We start from the raw sequence: 6,000 nt of genomic DNA on the forward strand, positions 1-6,000 counted from the left end.
CGGCATAGCCTGAAGAGGACTGGCCACCCCTCATAGCCTGGTTCCTCTCTAGGTTTCTTCCTAGGTTCTGGCCTTTCTAGGGAGTTTTTCCTAGCCACCGTGCTTCTACACCTGCATTGCTTGCTGTTTGGGGTTTTAGGCTGGGTTTCAGTACAGCACTTTGTGACATCAGCTGATGCAAGAAGGGCTTTATAAATACATTTGATTGATTGATGTCTACTTCTGATAAGCCGCTCAGTAAAACAATCAAAACAATCAAGCATCCCAGAAAAGTGCAAATAAATTGCCCACATTAACATGTGTTGCCTAAGAAACAAGGTTCATGAAATCGTTAATAACCGATGACATTCATATACTGACTATCTCTGAAACTGACTTCAATAATACCTTTGATGACATAGCGGCAGCAATACATGGTTATAACATCTACAGCAATGCTAACGGGGTCGGTGTTGCAGTCTATATTCAGAGAAACATTCCAGTAAAGCTTAGAGAGGATCTCATGCCAAATACTGTTGAAGGAAAATGGCTACAGGTTCATCTACCTCACCTATAGCCCATTCTGGTGGGAAGCTGTTATAGACCACCAAGTGCTAACATTTAGTACCTGGATAATATGTGTGAAGTGCTTGATAATGTATGTGATATCAACTGAGAAGAATATTTTCTGGGGAACCTAAATATTGACTGGCTTTGATCAAGCTGCCCACTCAAGAAAAAGCTTCAAACTTAACGGTGCCTGCAACCTAGTTCAGGTTATCAGTCGAGCTACCAGGGTATTTACAAACAGCATAGGAATGAAATCTACATCCATGTGAAGAACATTTGATGGTCTGTGGTGTGTAATCAAGAGCAAACAATCTCTGCACTTGACACATTTATGAAATTGTTTACTCCAGTTACTAAAACACATGCACCCATTAAGAAAATGACAAAAAAATTGTTAAATCCCTGTGGATTGATGAGGAATTTCAAATTTTTATGGTTGAGAGGGATGAGGGAAAAGGAATGGAAAATAAGTCTGGCTGCATAACCAATTGGAAAACCTACTGCAAATTTAGAAAAAATGTGGCTAAACAGAACAAAAAGAAGAAACTATATGAAACAAGAATAAATTATATCAAGAATTACAGTAAAAAGCTTTGGAGCACCTTAAATGAAATTTTAGGCAAAAAGGAAAACTCAGCTCMTATCAGGTATCAAGGTAAGACGCAAGTGCAGACTGAAGTAACAATGTTAATTGTAACAGGGGCAGACAAACGACAGGTCAAGGCAGGCAGGGGTCGATAATCCAGAGTAGAAGCAAACGTACAGGACGGCAGGCAGGCTCGGGGACAGGCAGAGTTCAGTAATCTAGAGGTGGAGCAAAGGTACAGGATGGCAGGCAGGCTCAGGGACAGGCAGAGTGGTCAGGTACAGGGTCAGGACAGGCAAGGGTCAAAAACCAGGAGGATGAGAAAAAGAGATGCTGGGAAAAGACAGGAGCTGACAGGACAAACAGTGGTAAGCTTAACAAACAAGACGAACTGGCACAGACAGACAGAAAACACAGGTATAAATACCCAGAGGATAAGTGGGGAAGATGGGTGACACCTGGAGGGGGTGGAGACAAGCACAAGACAGGTGAATCAGATCAGGGTGTGACAGTTCACTAGATATATCAATATAATTACGCAATGTTGAAAAACAGAATGCTTCCCACCACTAGATCACATAAGTAGACGAGAGCTGGACGTGATCCTAATGCTGCCACCAATATAGCGGATGAAAGTGACAGCTGCAACAGGGACTCTAACCAGGGCTCATTCGTGGCAAAGTGAACTCTAACGGCCGTTGCCATTAAAGCCTAGTGTGCCTCTGGGCAGAGGCAGTCGGCCTACAATGCTGGCATATGCCTTGTTACAATAGCCTAAGTATATGACCTGATTGACATGACAGTAATAAACAGCCTTGGAAGTGCCAGAAGTGTAAGCCAACATAATTCATTATTTGACATTAACCTGTTTTAACTGCATTGATATGTCTTAATTGATTACAGTCCATACTCGGTATAGTTGCAAATACCATGCAGTTGCAGCAGGGGAATTTAAACCAAACAGATTTTTTTGCCAGGTCTTCTGTTTCTCCATATATATTGATGAATTAATTTCCCATTATGAAAATGTATCCCCATTTCCCAATCGATACAACAACAACCATTACATGATTACTGAATACTTATGTACATGTGACATTTCAGTTTCAAAAAGGACTAAGTTGTTGCAAAGACAATACCAACCAGAGGGCGAACACATCTTGAAAGACTTTGGTTGCAAGCAGGACACCGACATCATATTTTTGGGAACAGTAATGAGGTGACCAATACTGGTTGCGATAAACTGTGCTATTGAAATGAGTGTGTATTTATGGTTTATGGACATCAGCTGGCGATAATAAGGATGCTTGCTGCCTTTTGAGGCAGAATTTCTAGACAGGACTTCCTGCGATCCCAATCACATGTATCCTTCGCCGGGGAGGCTATCCCATAACAGCTTGCAGCACAGCAAAAACATTTCTGTATTAATGGCGGACAGATGTCCCCGCTTGGGATAACATTTTCCAGAAGAATAAGGAATAACTTAACTCATCCTGCTTATTGGCAGTTTAGGGATGAACAGCTAAACTAACTAATCGTAGATTCAGCAATGTTCAATTGTGAAGAACCGGACAGTTTTTAAATCATGAATTGGTGAACTTGCAAGTCAGCTAAAGACATGTAACAAATTGTTTCCCAATTTGTTTTCAGGGACTATAGTGGGCACCAGATTGCGTTTCACTTCATTGAATTGGCTTGGCAGGAGAAAACAGTCCTGCCCGACTCGTTTGGAGGTAAAACACATCTGATGAAAAACATAGGAAATGCAGCTGTGTAACATTACTGTTCAATCTAGCCAGCCATGTTATTTGTGCATTCTGTTGTTAATTCTGTTTTGCTAGCTAGCTGCATGGAGTGTCTAGCTAACGTTCTCTAACTTTCTCTTGACACTTTTCCTTCCCCTATTGTGTTGCACCTTTGGGGTTGGTTAATATTAGCAGCTAAGTCATTCTACTCTTACCGTAAACAACTTGACAAAGACAAAAAATATGCAAAACGGTTAATAAAAATAGTTGTGGCTTCAGCAACTTGAACCAGCACTAAAATTTGAGCAGTACGGTTAATTTCTTCCCCCTTGTTCCAGGCTGAAGGACATCCCAGCCTGACACCCTTTAGATGAAAAGTACTTTTTGCGAACCTTCCAGCCTCCAGGATAATCACCCGATCCCAGAATATTATTCAGAAGTGTGCGACATCTCAATGTTGATTTGTCAAATTGAATATGCCATTTAGCAGACACTTTTACCCAAAGTGACTTAATCATGCTTGCATGAATTCAGTGGCGGATTTTGGTCTAGGCGGCATCTTGCGGGGGGCGCCTGTACAATTTATTTGGGAATGGGGACATTTGTGCAATCGGTTTTCTATCACTCATTTGCACGTCACGTCAATGATATCATGTCACCGTGTGGGACTGTGGGTCAATTAACCTTGTCGGAGTGGGCGCCCTGATTCTAGTTTGTGAGCTTGGCAGGCTACTACCTGGGAAGGTCTCCCACTCAGAAGTACGTGCCTGAGCACCCAGGGAGCCATACAAGCTAGAACCGCCACTGCATTTTACATATGTAATGAATACTCAGGGAGGAAAAGGTGTAGATTCACGCGCAGGTGTTCATTTCGCCTTCGCAGAAGGCAGGAATCGTGGTCACAGGCAGGCAATGGTCATACGCAGGTAGTCAAACTGGCAGGTGAATCAAAACTAGGACTGAAGGCTATAACTGGTTCTCACAAACGAGCTAGGAAAAGGCTTAGTAGAGTCAAAACGAACAATACCTCACAAAGGCACAAACAGAATGAACTGAAMTAAATAAGGAGCTGATGAGACCAGGTGAGTAACTAACACAGGTGAAATCAATGAACAAAAATGAAAGACAGGGCTACGTTCAAGAACACAGAAACAGAACACGAGGTTGACTAAGAAAATAAATACAGAACCTTACAATGTGTAGTCTCATGAGGCCAATGGTGACTTTAAAAACAACATGTATTTCGTTTTGCCCCTATTAAGCACACATTTTAAATCAGCAAGGGATTCTTGCATAGCTATACAATCTGACTGTAGTTTTGACACAGCAAGATCAACATGTAACTGACAGTTAGACTTACAGGTTATGTCGTTGTTTTGTGTTTGAATTGTTTACGTGTCCGCTGTGCGGGGAAATGATAAGACAAGCGGAACTACGTAGCTAATAACTGTTGTAACGGGGATCCTTATTGTAGCAACACACTTTTGGAGGGAASGCAATCCCGCRCTGTGTTAGCTAARTTTTCATGTCATCGGGTGTAGTTCATAAAGTTTGAAGCGTATATGTTAGGATGGTAACGTTATAATAATTAAGGATGAAGCGTGAATTCATGCCAGGAATAATAAGTGTGAAGTTTGATTTCCTCCCTTCTGTAATAAGCAGCCAATGAGGTATTTTTCCTTTATTCATGTGTTTAATCTAATACTGTTATAGCGCCGGCTAAACTGTTTATGTATGTAAGCACTTCAGAGTTATACCAAGCTAATAAGTCACTCGTAAGATAAGGTTGTAAGAGTGTGCTTAACTGTATTTTTCATTTACTTTATAGTTCTCACGGAAGGTGATAATTCTGACTAAATCTACAGAATAAAGCCGCCAGTTAAAATCAAGGAACGGTTGTGCTCGTGGTTACTGGAGGGAGCTACAGTGAGAACTCAGTGCTCTTCACGAGCAAGAGAGAAAGAAGAATCTTACCCAGCTGTAAAACGTCTACAAGATTCCCAAATCCTGGTAGGCCCTGTCATCTGCCAGATAAGAGTTTTGCACCTACCTGCAACCTAAGAAGAAAATCTCCACATAAGGAAGCATCGTGAGGCAACATAAGGTCAAGACTAACAGGAAAGTCAGACACGCAAGTACAAGTCAAGGTGTTTGAAGGTGGTCCTAGCCTTGTGAACAGCTAATAAGAGACTTTAAGATTACAATTCGTAAGGACTGGAAATAGTTGTGTATTTCAAGAGGCTGGTATTATGCATTTGTTCTTTCTATCTTAATGTATCGCTGGTATGTGTATTACTGGAAAAATATTCTTTACTTACTAAAATATATATATATATTATATTATATACAGTGGGGAGAACAAGTATTTGATACACTGCCGATTTTGCAGGTTTTCCTACTTACAAAGCATGTAGAGGTCTGTCATTTTTATCATAGGTACACTTCAACTGTGAGAGACGGAATCTAAAACAAAAATCCAGAAAATCACATTGTATGATTTTTAAGTAATTAATTTGCATTTTATTGCATGACATAAGTATTTGATCACCTACCAACCAGTAAGAATTCGGCTCTCACAGACCTGTTAGTTTTTCTTAAGAAGCCCTCCTGTTCTCCACTCATTACCTGTATTAACTGCACCTGTTTGAACTCGTTACCTGTATAAAAGACACCTGTCCACACACTCAAACAGACTCCAACCTCTCCACAATGGCCAAGACCAGAGAGCTGTGTAAGGACATCAGGGATAAATTGTAGACCTGCACAAGGCTGGGATGGGCTACAGGACAATAGCCAAGCAGCTTGGTGAGAAGGTAACAACTGTTGGCACAATTATTAGAAAATGGAAGAAGTTCAAGATGACGTCAATCACCCTCGGTCTGGGCTCCATGCAAGATCTCACCTCGTGGGCATCAATGATCTGAGGAATGTGAGGGATCAGCCCAGAAACTACACGGCAGGACCTGGTCAATGACCTGAAGAGAGCTGGGACCACAGTCTCAAAGAAAACCATTAGTAACACACTACGCCGTCATGGATTAAAATCCTGCAGCGCACGCAAGGTCCCCCTGCTCAAGCCAGCGCATGTCCAGGCCCGTCTGAAGTTTGCCAATGACCATC

The 6,000-nt window shown here is 41.6% G+C and overlaps 1 long non-coding RNA gene across 1 annotated transcript; it reads left to right on the plus strand.

Annotated features, from left to right (window-relative positions):
• The first annotated feature begins 4,390 nt into the window (after positions 1-4,390).
• Positions 4,391-4,769, plus strand: LOC139028504 (uncharacterized). Its single transcript, XR_011480712.1, has 2 exons — positions 4,391-4,550; positions 4,709-4,769. It is a non-coding gene; the product is annotated as an uncharacterized lncRNA (long non-coding RNA).
• The last annotated feature ends 1,231 nt before the right edge of the window (positions 4,770-6,000 follow it).

Source organism: Salvelinus sp. IW2-2015, linkage group LG13 (assembly GCF_002910315.2).
Source record: "Salvelinus sp. IW2-2015 linkage group LG13, ASM291031v2, whole genome shotgun sequence".
Taxonomy (NCBI): Eukaryota; Metazoa; Chordata; class Actinopteri; order Salmoniformes; family Salmonidae; genus Salvelinus; species Salvelinus sp. IW2-2015.